The following is a 13,962-nucleotide window of genomic DNA, read 5'->3' on the forward strand; positions in this document are numbered from 1 at the left end:
TTTTTCTCACAGTTACCTGAAAAATAACACAGGGTTGAGCCCTCTCAATTGTACCATACATTAAATTCTCCATGTTCTCACTGGATCTCATTTTCTTTTAATTACTGGACCTTGAACGTGGGCTGTACCTCACTGGACACCATAGCTGTGTGTGAGTAATTCAATCATACATCCAAACCATGTTCACTTTTTTAGACCATTTAAATTAATTAGTTTTTTTTTGTCCAGCAAGGATGCAAAACTCCCACAAAAGCAAATGATTCAAGCTGAATATAAATATTCTTACCAAGCAGGGGTGGAGGAGGAGGTGGCCAGGGCGGAAATCTGACTGGACACACCAAAGTTTTAAAGTATAACAGTAGTGTGTTGAAGTCAACAGGTTACTAGTACTGTTTTTGCATTTAAAGGTGGTACTAGGGATGCAGTTACAATTTTGGCCTCCCCACAATCAAAAGAAGAAGATTGATGGGAATTATAGGGCACGAGCACCAAACCTCGGAGCAAGGACCCTACTGTATCTGTAGGCGTTCTTACTATTACTTAACCCAATGGAGGGCTAATTTGGGGGCCTTATGAAGTCTAAATTGTGGACAGGCCAGGGACACATATCTTGTCAGAAAAGCCTGAAAAAGTGTATTTTGCCCAATATGTGACCTGTAAAGGCCAAATTTTTCAAATTTTTTGCAAATGGACAGGTTGCACATTTTAACAAACTAGACCAAGGGGTTTTATCTGGTTTCTGCAGGGTATTCCAGTCAAGATGAAGATAAAAAGTTACCAAAAACTTGAGTTTTCACCAGAAGCCATGGCCACAGCTGGGCCCCAAAGCTGGACAACTTCCCCTCCTGAATATATTCAAGCTTCTAAAATCTAATTTTGTCATAGCGCCCCCTTCTGCCAACAGGAAGTTACTCATAATTTTTGATTTCTACATGGTTAGATCTTCCTCAAAACTGGTGTGGGACATCTGAAGACCTGTGCCATGCTGCCATCAAAAGCCCAAAGTAATGCCTCTAACCTTGTCACCAAAACAATGTGGTAAACGCCATCAAACAGAAAGTTACTACAGTATCACCACTAGTGAGAGTCAGATATGTATGGTCGACAGCCTGACCCCTCACACCAAACCTATAAAAACTTATATTCCCTGCCTCCTTAATGATTATTAATTAAAATAAGAACAGGTAGAGTAAAAGTGGGAGGTTAATTCCCCATATTTTAATCTAAAGCAACATATTTAATGACTATTTAGCTGAAACACTGAAGTTAAACATCTAGCTTCCTGGCTTGCTAAAACTACTCTAAGCTAGTTAGTATCTAGAACCTAATATTAACAAGCAATAATGCTACACACAAGAGAAAATAATTTGACTTTTTAAAGCTAATTATCGAGTTTTAAAGTGACTCAAAGTAGCTAATGCCTTGTTTTAGCTTCAAACATGGGACAGTGTCTGATTTTTGCATTCATAGTCTTTTAGTCAGTTAATGATAGTAAAATAATTATTTAATAGTTCTTGTCTGATTACTTTGACATAGAACCAAGAGAAAAGCAGAATCACATTAAAACAGCATTTTAGTGCCCCACCTTTAGCATGGCATCGGATGACCATGGCTGCTAGGTGAACATAGTGAAAACAAAAGTGTAGCCAACATATACGCTCATTAAAATCCACCTTGTTCCTTGTGGTGACACAGCGTGGATAAAGGGCACAGGATGGAGCTCCTGCTCTGTGCAGTAATCAGCTCTGAGGCCTGGAGCTGTTTATCTGACAAAGTAATTCCTCTCTAAACCATTCAAAGCAGCCCAGCCCAGTCTCACCATCCAAAACGTCTTGTATTGTGTTGAAGGAGAAGAAATGGGCCTGATCCTAATAAGCCCTGTATTTATGCACTCAGGCTAACAAGTTGAGTCAGAATGGTAATTTTGACCGGGAACCGTTTATATGCTTTGTAACAGTCTCCCTGCTGTAAACAATGTGTGGGGTTTGAAAGCGCTAAATGCCTGCATCATTAAACAAATCTGTGCTACTTTTAAGAAACTGCAGTACTGGAAAGGCAGGTTCCTAATGATAACCTGGTGTTACAGTGAAAATGTGTCAAACACATAATATTACAGAAAAAAACAATAGTTTTAGGGCAAGAGTGTAGTGTAACAAGACTATCTGGTTATATCCAAACTAATTAAGGATTTTGCTCACAAAAGAAAATATGCTTTGCATTTGATATGGATTCCATGCACATGTTTTCACTACACTAGTCTGCCAAAACTGATTAAGTGTACCAACTGAAGTCATTCTCTTACATGAAGCAGCCCATTTCTTTTAACCCTTCCTGGATCTTTGAATTAATGACTGAATTTATACATTACCCTTTTTAGTACTTTTAAAAACATAATCTCCCTACCCCTCTCATTTTGTTCACTTATGATTCTGCCTTGTCTCTGCAAACTTTCTAGGTCAGAATGTTGAGCTAAGTAAAGGCCTGTCCCTCACAATTGATGTTTATATCCTACTAATTAGTGCTGAGTGCCAAAAAGGTTACATAGCACATACACCGTGTTATGCACATGAATCAGACTATAATTTTGCACTCTTGGGCAGTTCCCAGATGCCTTCCTAAAAGTTGAAATGTAAATTACGCCCTTGGGTGAAGGTGAATTGAAGGTGAAAGGCGGTATAAATTGCTTTGGCACACCTCCCAATTTCTGTTATGCTTCTTTCACTCTGGGCTTTAAGATTTTTTGGGTTGATTTTGGTGCTGTGGCAGACATCCTGTCTCTGCTCGACAGGGCAGGTGTGTCTGTCACAGGCGTGCATTCAGTGACATGTGTGAATACACACAGGTAGGCTGGCTGTCATGAAAGCGGAGCCAGCAGGCAGGAGGGCCTCTCGTCACACATGCTGATCACAGATGATAGAGAACATACAACTAATTATTGAACACACCTGTAAGGGAGGCAGGGTGGCCAAAAAACATGATCATCCTCAGAGTCATATCACTGAGTCATTCTGTTTCAGAGCGTGTGGGTGAGTGTTTCTGAGAGGAAAGTGAGAGTGTGAGGTAGCTGATGACACATTATTGGATAAGATCTTCCTGCTGTGAAACAAATTATAACAGCCTTCAAGGCTACCAGCTCTCCCAAACCGCTTGGAATTGAATTAGAGAATATATTAACATCATTTCTGGGTTAACTTTATACCTGTCCAGCTCCACATAGAAACCAGAACATCTTCTCTTTTTATTTGAATATTCACAGTTTAAGGAAAAAAAATTGGATATCTTTTTGCCCAAAAATGACGTACAAATCTGGTCTTAATTTAATTTTTCCATCTTAGAACAGATACACAACTTAAAACCTGATTACAAAATATTTAAACAGTCTCGTCCTTCATGAAAACATTCTAATGCAGCCAGCGTAGCTTACGTAGGTCTGTTGGCTATGTCAGCAATGTAGATAACTCCTGCTAAAGTTCACGTTGCTAAAACTAACTTAGCTATGGATAATGGAGCTACATAGCTAACATAGCTACATAACTTATGCAGCTACATATTTAACATAGCTTAAGCTAACCTCACAAAGCGGCTAGCTAGGCTATGTAGATGGGCTCTCTATGTAGCTACATTAGCTTTAGCTATCTTTGCTAAGCCCACGTTGCTAAAGCTTACCGAGCTTCATTGGGTTATGTAGTAATGTTAATTATGTAGCTAGCGTAGCTTTGTTAGCTTCAACTAAAGCTTAAGTGAGCAACCATTTGTGTAACTACTTCTAAAACGGGTCTATATATAATTAAATCCCACATGAGACCTCTTATCTTTTTTCTGTTTTAAATGTTGCTTAGTCTGTTAAGTTAGCAGTGTGGTTATTTCATGAATGTGACGGCCAGACTTTTTTTAATTACAGCACGTCCTATCTGAGTTACACACTACGGTGTCTCAGATGAATGGTCTGCGAGTGTGGTCATCAGAGATGTACGGTCTGAAGCCAGACCCCACCCTAAAGCCTCATCTTGACCTTTCTGTCAGCAAGCTAATTTATATAGCCCCATCAAGGTTATTATAGCTAACTAAAACTAACTAAATAACTAAACCTAAAATGTGGAAATCATTTTAGTCAACTGAAACTAAATAAAAACTAAGCTTTCAAAGACAAAGAAAACTAACCTAAACTAAATTCTGTGCTTAGAAAACTAACTAAAATTACATTAAATTAAAGACAAAATCTCCTCAGTTTTAGTCTTTGACAGCAGCATAATGACTGACATGTATTCCCAAGCCTGAAGAGACTACAGTCCCCTAAACTGATAAGAGAAGACTTCACACAATCATTATTTATGGTCTTTAGTTGTATACAAACATGAAAAATGATTAAATAAAATGAAAAGTGATGAGCCCTTTTGGGTCTCACCTCTGATAGGTATCCAATTTTGCAGAAAAGTCTAAAACTAATGAAACTAAACTAAAATGAAGCATTTTTGCAAAATAAAATCTTAACTACACTTATAACCTAGCAGGAAAAATTGATTAAAACTAATCCAGAATGTAAAACACAAGGTAATAACAAAACAAAAATAAAAACTAATGAAAAACCCAAAACTGTTTTAACCTTTAGCCCCATTCATTTCATTTCTTTCTGGTGTAAATAATTAAAATGTATAGCCTTAAGAGCATCAAACGACAGCAAAAAAAAAAAATTAAAAATAAAATGAATATTATTATTATTATTATGTTAAAATGTAAGATAAAAGGAACCAAGAAAATGATACTGTGCAAAAAACTTTTAAAAAATCTAAATTTTCCTTCCTCTGTTTCCTATGTGCTCCTTACAGTGCTATGACAACACACACACTTTAGCAAATAACACAGATCCAATTGCTGGTCTTAGCGAGATCAGGTTTGTTCAACAATTTACCCCAGACTATCTTCTTGAGGATTTAGGCTCACAGTTAGCTCTGTCTGTGTCAGACCTAGTCCAAAGGGAGAAAAACCAGTAGTATAGAAAATGTGAAATTACAGAATTTCAAAAGCATTTCTGCAATCATGACAACAGCTGAGACTATGAGATGTTAAACAGAAATACAGGAGCAGTTTGAGTAATATTCCTGTAACATAGTTAAACTCACTCTAGACAAATCCATGCCTGTGCTCATCTGCTTTTGATAAGAGCATCATCTGAACACCTTGAATGTAATGCATGTTCTTGGATCAAATTCACCACAGTTTATTTTCATAAATGTTTAATGAGTACCCATGTCTCTCATTAATCCCCTCACTAAGCACTAGAGCGATAAATGGTAGAGTTGTTCGACAGCTGAGCTGTCCTGTTTTCTTTTTCCACCCACATATTCACACTCGTATAAAAACCTGCAGAGTGGATATGCACTCCAGACTTGACAGATACGTCTAACTTTCTGAGGACTTCCCTGCTCTCTTTCTTCCTCTCTCTCCTCTTTTTTCTTTTTTGGAATTCACCTCTGTAATTTATTTCATGCAGGAAAAAGACATTGTGGGCTCATAAATCAAAAGCACTTTATACAAAAAGAAATGAACGCCGCCTGCATATGGGATGTTTTAGCTCACATTCTTAGCAATCGGACATGTAATAAAAGAAATATGGAATTTTCACCTCAGGTCTCTATCAATAAAACAAATGTGAGGCCTGAATGTGCTCCATGTTCCTGCACTCACAGTGCTTTGGTGCATTTACATAAGTTGATTTGTTGAGCGCAGGAGTGGAGGATGTCTGACCTGGTAAGGCAAACAGAGTGCATGTACACTAAGTCTAAGTGTGATCTACACCCGTGCAAAGATAACTCTTATCACAGCAGATATATGGCTCAGGACTCTTTGATGATGGAGTTTCCCAGAACAGTAAAACAGGTTTTTCCACAGACAGGTTTATACTAACGTGTAAATCTCACACCTAAATCTTTGCTCTGGACTTTACTTGTAGATTTGACTTAGGTTTCCCAAAACAAAACCAGATAGACTAAATAAACTGTTCTTGATCCCTACGAGGGAAACACACAACCCTTCATTTCTACACAATTCATATATGTTGTGGGAAATTCAAAATAAAGTGAGCCCTTAGATATTTTTGATGTGTGTGCAGCCCTCCTGTGGTCTAAAGCTTCTTCGGGCGCTCTTTGTGGCAGCTTCATTTTATTTTCCCCTGTCAGATTGAATCTATCAGTCTGCATACCATTTGACTTATAGCAGAACTGCCAGTGTGCTTAAGCCAGCCCTGATCACGTTAATCTGTGCTGCTGTTTGTGGGTTTTAAACGATCAGGTTGTATGAGTCTGCAGAGATCTCCCCCGTGGAGAGATCGTGTTTCTTTGGGACACCACTGACAGCTTACCACCGATTCTCTCTCTCTCTCTCTCTCTCTCTCTCTCTCTCTCTCTCATTCATCATTTCATAGTGTTTGATAACCACTTATCCTCACCACAACTAGGACTAGGCAATACAAAGGAAAAATATTGTTTTCTACTAGTGCATGTATTAAAAGTACATGATTCTTGAGTATTTTTGATCAAGTTCATCTCCTTAAGTGATGAATGGGAGCTATTGCTTTCCAGTAAACCTCTACCTGCTATTTGCAGCACTGTGGGTTCCTCTTCAACCATGCTAAAGCTGGAAGTTGTGCCCTTGTGCTCACTTCTGCACATGTGTATGTGAGTGTGCATGGTTGCATGAATGCATGGTGGTGATTTATGTTCCCTTAAAGCCTCATGCACTCAGGGGAACAGACATATTTCATCAAAGTGGAGAAGACAACCATGTCCTCCTCTTATGTCTGTTCCTCACTTACAGTACACGTTTGGAAAGCAGACTATGAGGTTGAAATACTGCGCTGGACAGGTTACCTTTACTTTTGTAGCAGAGGCTGCAAAATGTGCAGAATTTAGTTACTAAAACAGCCAAACATGGGTAAATTGAAATTTAAAAAATGTAAAACAAAAAGAGCTAAATGATGATACAGCCAGGATCAGGCTGCATTATGAAATAATTTAAACACTTTTATCAATGCATCATTGATGGATTAGTAAAGCATGAATTAATCTTTGACTTATTGATCTTAGTATTGTAAACTCAGTACCGCGTGATTTATAAACACAGCAATTATGTGTCATTGATGCATTAGTGAAGCAGTTAAGAGGAGGGTTAGGCTTAGGGTCAGGGCTTACCAATGCTATACAAGTACATTAAGAGAGCATTTTATTATTGTTTATAGATATAGTTTATAGTTATAGTTTATAGTTAATAAATAATGCTATTTAGATGATGACTTAAGCTTTCGTAAAGGTTTACTCATGTGTTAATAACATAAGTATAGCTCAGTTTAATAAAATAACAAATTACAGAGATGTGTAATTGATTATGTCTCATATATAATTAGTTAACTGTTAAAGGTGCAGTGTGTCAAACTGGGGAATATTAGCAACATATCACCATCCTCTGTGGTACTAGACAAACATGAAATGATTACTAATATTTTAAAATGCTTTATTAATGCTAAACGTGTAGTTAGTACAAATTGTTACCTGGAATGTATATGGAGAATAAAATCAAAACTAATTTTTATTTTACATATCATTGCTGTTACCCAAAACCTCCTCTCTCCAAAATGACCATTGGTAGTACTTATTACAACCAATTACAGGGAATTTTAAAAAATGTTATATTTTTCAAATAACTTTAACAATGAATGTTTATAGTCTGATCTTTTTGAATATTTTTATTGTTTAAAAATGTCAAAAATCAACTGACAGATATAAAGGATGACAAACAGCACTGATTTATGACAAGAAAATTAAAATACTGAAAAATGTAGATATGAGGTTTTGGCCTGATGCCAGCAGTATTTGAAAAGAAGTGGGAGAGATCAGATTTCTTTATTCTGAATGTATTTAGTTTTACTTCATAAAATAATAACAGTTTACTACTTGTTTTTATTATAAACCTCCACAGAAATAAATTCTCTCAAACTAGTCCCTTAAAACTTTTTATTATTTACTAACTTTTATTGATATACATTATTATAAAGTATTTATCACATCCATCCATCCATCCATCCATCATAGGACATACCATAAGACATAAAGTGTTCTCACAGTGTGGTCAAGTATGCTTTGGAGTTAATTTTCAAGACTGGTACAGAGAAGAGGCAGGAAACAAAAGTGAACTGAAACACCTCTAGAGTTTAGGCACTAGAGACAGAAGGAAGACCACTGCTGACCATCAGGCAGATATGAATGCTTCTAGATCAGAGTCTGTGCTTTCTCCAGAATGACCAATGAGGTTTAAAGGGAAGAATAGCTGCTAAGAAGCCATTATTGAGGCCTTCAAACATCCAGACACATCTCAGCTTTGCCAGGGAGCACAAACACTGGACTGTTGATGACTGAAAGATGGTACTCTGGACGGATGAGTCCAAGTTTGAACTCTTTGGTCAGCATCGTTGTGTTTATGTCCGCAGAAAAGCTGGAATACCTTTTAACACCAGATTCATTGCATTAGTGGAAATCAATGCTGGTATCATGAACAAGAAAGTCTACCACACATCTTAGTGCATCATGAAACCCTTTCTGCACTGGTCATGGGTTCATATAAGACAATGACCCCATGTATACTTCAAGCTGTGCAGAGAATATTTGACCAAGAGAAAGGGAATCTGGAGTACTGAAAGTGATGGACTGACCAAGTCAAAGGCTGGATTTAAATCCTATTTAACCAATTTGGGATTTGGTAGATTCAAAGATTGATTGCAGAAAAGTTTCATCTAATGCAAGTCTGTGGGAACAGCTAGAAACTATTCAGAACTCACTAACAACAGAAACTGTGGAAAAGTACATAAAAAATGGCAGCATGAATGCTATTTACAAAATTTGAAATACATTTACTAAGTGCTGTCAGTCAATTAAAAGATGAATAGCAGAATGCCCACTAACTAGTCAATCTAGGATGCTGTTAATCAGTGGAATTTGGATTTTATCCATTCAAGTATAAAAGTTAGGAGCACAGAGAAATTCTAATTGTTCTAATTGAAGTTACAAAGCTACTTTGTTGTGTGATGGCATCAGTGTGTGATTAATCAGCTTACATTAATTTAAATCAATCAAAGATTTTGACAGCAATACATATAATGCCCACTAACATAAATGAGCACATATTTTTAAATACACCTATATGTCCATACATGGTCTTCTTTCCTGAAACTTGTAAAAATCTTTATTCTCTGACTCTTTCTCAGCTTGGTTTGGTTTTTTAGCTCAACATTCAGACTCGTTCAGACTTTTACACCATAAACGGAAACACCCAAACTTTTTCTCATTGTCCACATTCACAGTTTGAAATTTAAAAATCCTCTCAAACTACAAATTTCCTCACCACACTGGACAATTGCAGTTGTTTCCTGAAAATGTAAGTTTAAGATACTTGAAATAGAGTCGATCTCACAAATTTTGCACAAATTTTGCAGACTAACATGTTAAAAATGATGGGTAAATAAAGTCTGTGAGTCGGTGGCTGCCGTAGGTTAAGTTGGTGCTCAGTCTTCTCAGAGCTGCAGAGCTCAGGGACAGGTCTAAAAGGAATGTCAGTCTCTTAAAACCCTTCGGGTAAGGACTGAGGAACCACGGTCTGACTGAAAACACCTGCACCTTATAAGGGCCAGTGTACAGAGAGCTTCAACATCCTGATCCAACATACACATTCTTGAATGTACGCTTTCACACAAACACACATGCATAGGCTAAACACAAGCACACACACAAATATGCATAAAAGCCATGTGCATTCACATGTTGCAACACACACATTTACACAAATACTGCAAGCATGTGTCACCTTTTCCATGCCTTTCTAGCATTTTTTGAATCTTTTCATTCAAAAGGTAAAGTGCAATGAAATATTATCCCCACGTTATAGAGGTGGACAAGACCCAAAAATGCTCTACACTCCCAGAGCAACTTCCCCTCCACTGCTTTTCAGACTTCCATGAGGGGAAAAAGTCTCTTCTGCAGACAGTGAGTTATTTGTGCAGGTCTGTAGCCTGTCTGCAAGCTTGCACTGGACTGTCGCTGGGATGGGTGACTGGTTTTACTGGTCTGACCCTGCTGCATTGAGTGGGAGAGGGGGAAAGTGAGCGAAACAGCCTGATCTTGGCGTCATGGGGGAAATTTTCCTGAGCAGATCTCTGTGTGGGGCCTTGAAAGCAGCTTCCTTATTAATGTGAGTTGCTTAAAGTCCTATTGATTTCACAGTATGCCCCCAGACTGGATTCAGAATTAATAACATGCAATTCCTGAACATTTTTCCCAGTCTTCACCCTGTAACACCTGCTGGTGTATTTCAGGTTTCTCTCCTCAAGTTTGCTAAGTTTTAAACAACTTCCAATATGTGTGTTTTGGTTCATTGCCATTCAACGTGGCTGCATCCAAAGAGGTGGCACAGTGGGATAGCTTTCTAATCTAATCATTTCTCATTAGCCTCGCCTCAGGGCTGATGGCAGACGGCACCGTGCATCAGGTTAACACACTACCTTAGTTAGTCTTTGCTTGTTTTTATGGGCAGACGGCACACTGTGGCGCTCCAGCAGTCATTAAGAACCACAGCACGAGTGATGAGCTAAAGGCTAAACTGGAGTCTGGCCGGGAAACAGAGCGCACACATATAGCTTTCACAAAGAGTGACAGCTGTGTCCGATCCAAAGCAACCTTTAACAATGTTACAAGGCTGAAAAAAGGACAGGATGAGACTTCTGGCATGTGCTGCTTGTGGGAAGATCTCACTTTTGTTGTTGGCTGTCATCTGCATAAACAGGAAGTGTAAATTCTCTTTGTCTCTTTGACAGTTTGGAAGAGGAGAGAGAAACGTGGGAGTGTGTGAGAGTGGAACACATGAAAGTGAGGGAAATATTAGGACCAGACTTTTCCTTGTTTTGCTGCAGGGCAGCACATATTCTGCTCATGTTTAGTTTTCAAGTGTTGGTGTCAGAAAGACCTTCCTTATTGAATTGTCCACTGGTAATTTTTACTTCTAAAGCCAATCTGACATGCTTTGCAGTTTTTTTACTGGAGGCCTTTTTTAGATTTGCCATCATTTAATGTGCTGTTGCAACTTTGGAAATATCCACTTTAATAATCAATGAATTAAAAGCAAATAGGATTAGTGCCACTTAAAGTTTGTACTAAACAGCAGCAGAGCTGAAAGTGCATTAGGGTAATTGACCATGTCACATTCATTTTTCATTTAGAATTATTGAGTCAAACATGGTTTCTGTGCCATTTATAGTTCATCTCTGTGACTGTGACATCACCTTCCTTTTGGCATACAGTACTGATCGAGATTCCAACCAAATATGATGCATGCATTTCCTCTTAATAACAAGCTGGCATTTCTTTAACTCTGAACTCATGCCAGACTGTATGAATTCCAGTCAAACGTATGAGGTTTCTGGATTCAAATGTGCATTATTATTTTCTGTGTCAGTGATGACTTATGTTTTTCCATTTCTTAAGGATGAAAACTCAAGAGATTTTCACATGTAACCATGAGGCTGTTGTGTGGCATGTCATTTTGTGTGAAGGGTGTGTTTTTGTGTGTGTGTGCAGGGTCTGAGAAACCCTGCAGACGCCAAAGTTTTGGTGTAAGAAGACCTTAAGTTTGTCCGCTCATTCTCTCTGACACTTTGGCCAATCATAACCTTTCCCTAGGCTCCCTCTGTAACTCAGATCAAGCCAAAGGGGCCCAGAAAGCCACGCACGCACCCACACACACATCACCAGGCTGGTGCCAGAACCTATTCATCAGGCCCTCATGGCTGGGCCCTGTCAACCTCCAGCCCCAGGCCTGTAGGCCTCAAGCCAGGGGCTTGAGTTCCGGGCTCCCCGCCAGTCTGTCATAGTGCTGGGCTGTGGGCCAGCTCTCCATCAGCTTTGATGTGAGCTGCAAAACCAAATGGCTGTGGAAGCGGGGGGGTTCTCAGCACAGGAGTTACACAGCACACTGAGCGGGTCACTGAGCTACCATAAGCATTCAGTATGCAAACACACATCAACAGGAGACTTTTCCAAAACATGGTTCAGGCAAAGCTTTCAGATTGCTTTATTGGAGTTTCCATTGCAAAAGCTGCTTGTTATAAAATCAAATTAACGCTTGAAACATTTTGTATTCTAATATGATTAGCCTGGCAGCCTTTAAAGAAGTGCACCAAGTTAACATTGCAATAAAGACACTTTTTTATTGTTTCATACTGAGCTATAATTTGTCAGATTTTCATCCTGTCAAAGCCTGAAATAATGCATTTTATGGCACTGGAGCTCTGAGAGATTGATTACATAGAAATGAAAGCAGGCAAAAGCAATGAACTGTTGAATTATGTTGTGTTTTAAAGTAGGCTGCCAACTCTCATCTGCATAGACAGGTTAGCCCTCTTCTCCCCCCTTTCTTTCTCATAACACATAAATAACCACAGTCACTCATGTATGAAACCCGCACATTTACACCATAATACACAACAAAAATCAAACAACGCATTGTGCAACACTCATTGCAAACAGATTCTGGTCGACTAAAAGCAACAATCATGGTTCAAAAACAACAAAAGTCTTCATTTACTGATTGACAGTTCTTGGAAATTTCCAATATGATGTGAAATATGAGGGGGAAATTTGTGGTATTGTGATCTTATCTGACCCTTAGTTTTAATAACCGTTGTCTGACCTTGATATTGTCAGAAGAGGAAATTATTTTACCAAAAACACTGGAGCACTGCATCTCCTCATATCTCTGATTGCAGCTTTTGTTTGGTTTGTGTCACTTTCTATATAACTCTTTCCTTATCTTCCTTTTGTTTTGAGTCTTTCTGTTTCATATCAAAAGGAAAGTGTCTACTTCTCTGTCAGCTCATTAAACAGAATCAATTAGTGATGATGAGGAGAAAGAAAGTTCATCTCTCTCTGATGTCAGCGTGGCCAGACAGCTACTGAAAGCAACAGATCATGTTTCAGTCAGGAACACTATCATCATATATTTTACAATTTTATTGGATATATAGTTTTAAAGAAGGCTCTGCTCTAAAGATGCTCTATGGGTTAGCAGCAATGACTTTCCATGGCTAGAAACCCCCATATTGATAGACACATTTATGGTAATGAGTGCTGAATACAATAGAATTAGTTTAAAAGCAATTAATCCATAGTAGCATGAATCTGAATATGAGGGGGCAACAAGCTTTATGCTATAAAGGAGGAGGCTGGGGTGGAGGAGGTTAATCTTCGCAAGCAGCAGCATGGTGCATCAGGATTGATGCAAGCAGGGAATAGTGTGAAGAATTTAAATACATTGCTGTGTTGGGGGAAAGAGCTGTGATAGGCTGTTGGAGCTGGGAGGCGATAATTGGGATCAGCTGGCCACCAGCTGATCACAGCTGGGGGTGCGAACTAACACTGAGCTTCTGTCAAAATTGACATGTTACTGATTATGTGTGATCCTTTGATGTGTCTTCAGATGATAAAAACGACACAACATGTGGGAATAAAACAGCCTTTCTGCGCCCACTCTAAGAAAAAAGTCAAAGCCAATAGGAAGTGTGAATGTTCCAGCGGCCGACACAGGCTCTCACAGAAGGATATTCACCTTTTAAAAAAAGGTGTGAGGTTTATTGGATCTAGCGGGACATTACCTGTATATCCAGCTATGCCATTTTCCATCTGCTGTGTGTTGATTCATTAACCACAAAGACCTCAGTGTGAAGCCCCTGTTTAAACACCTTATTTCATTAAATGCTTTTTAATGAGGGCGCTAACTAGCCGCGGTGTCACTCAGCAAGGGAAAGACACAGCCAAAGCTCTCGGAAAATTTATTTTTCAGTGCTCTTTTACATTTTTCTTCAGATGGTAAAATTCTGATGAGATTTTTTGTTCATATTTCTCTAGTTCTCAGTCCAAGTGCATCCTG

This window comes from Cheilinus undulatus, linkage group 11, assembly GCF_018320785.1.
Source record: "Cheilinus undulatus linkage group 11, ASM1832078v1, whole genome shotgun sequence".
Lineage (NCBI taxonomy): Eukaryota > Metazoa > Chordata > Actinopteri > Labriformes > Labridae > Cheilinus > Cheilinus undulatus.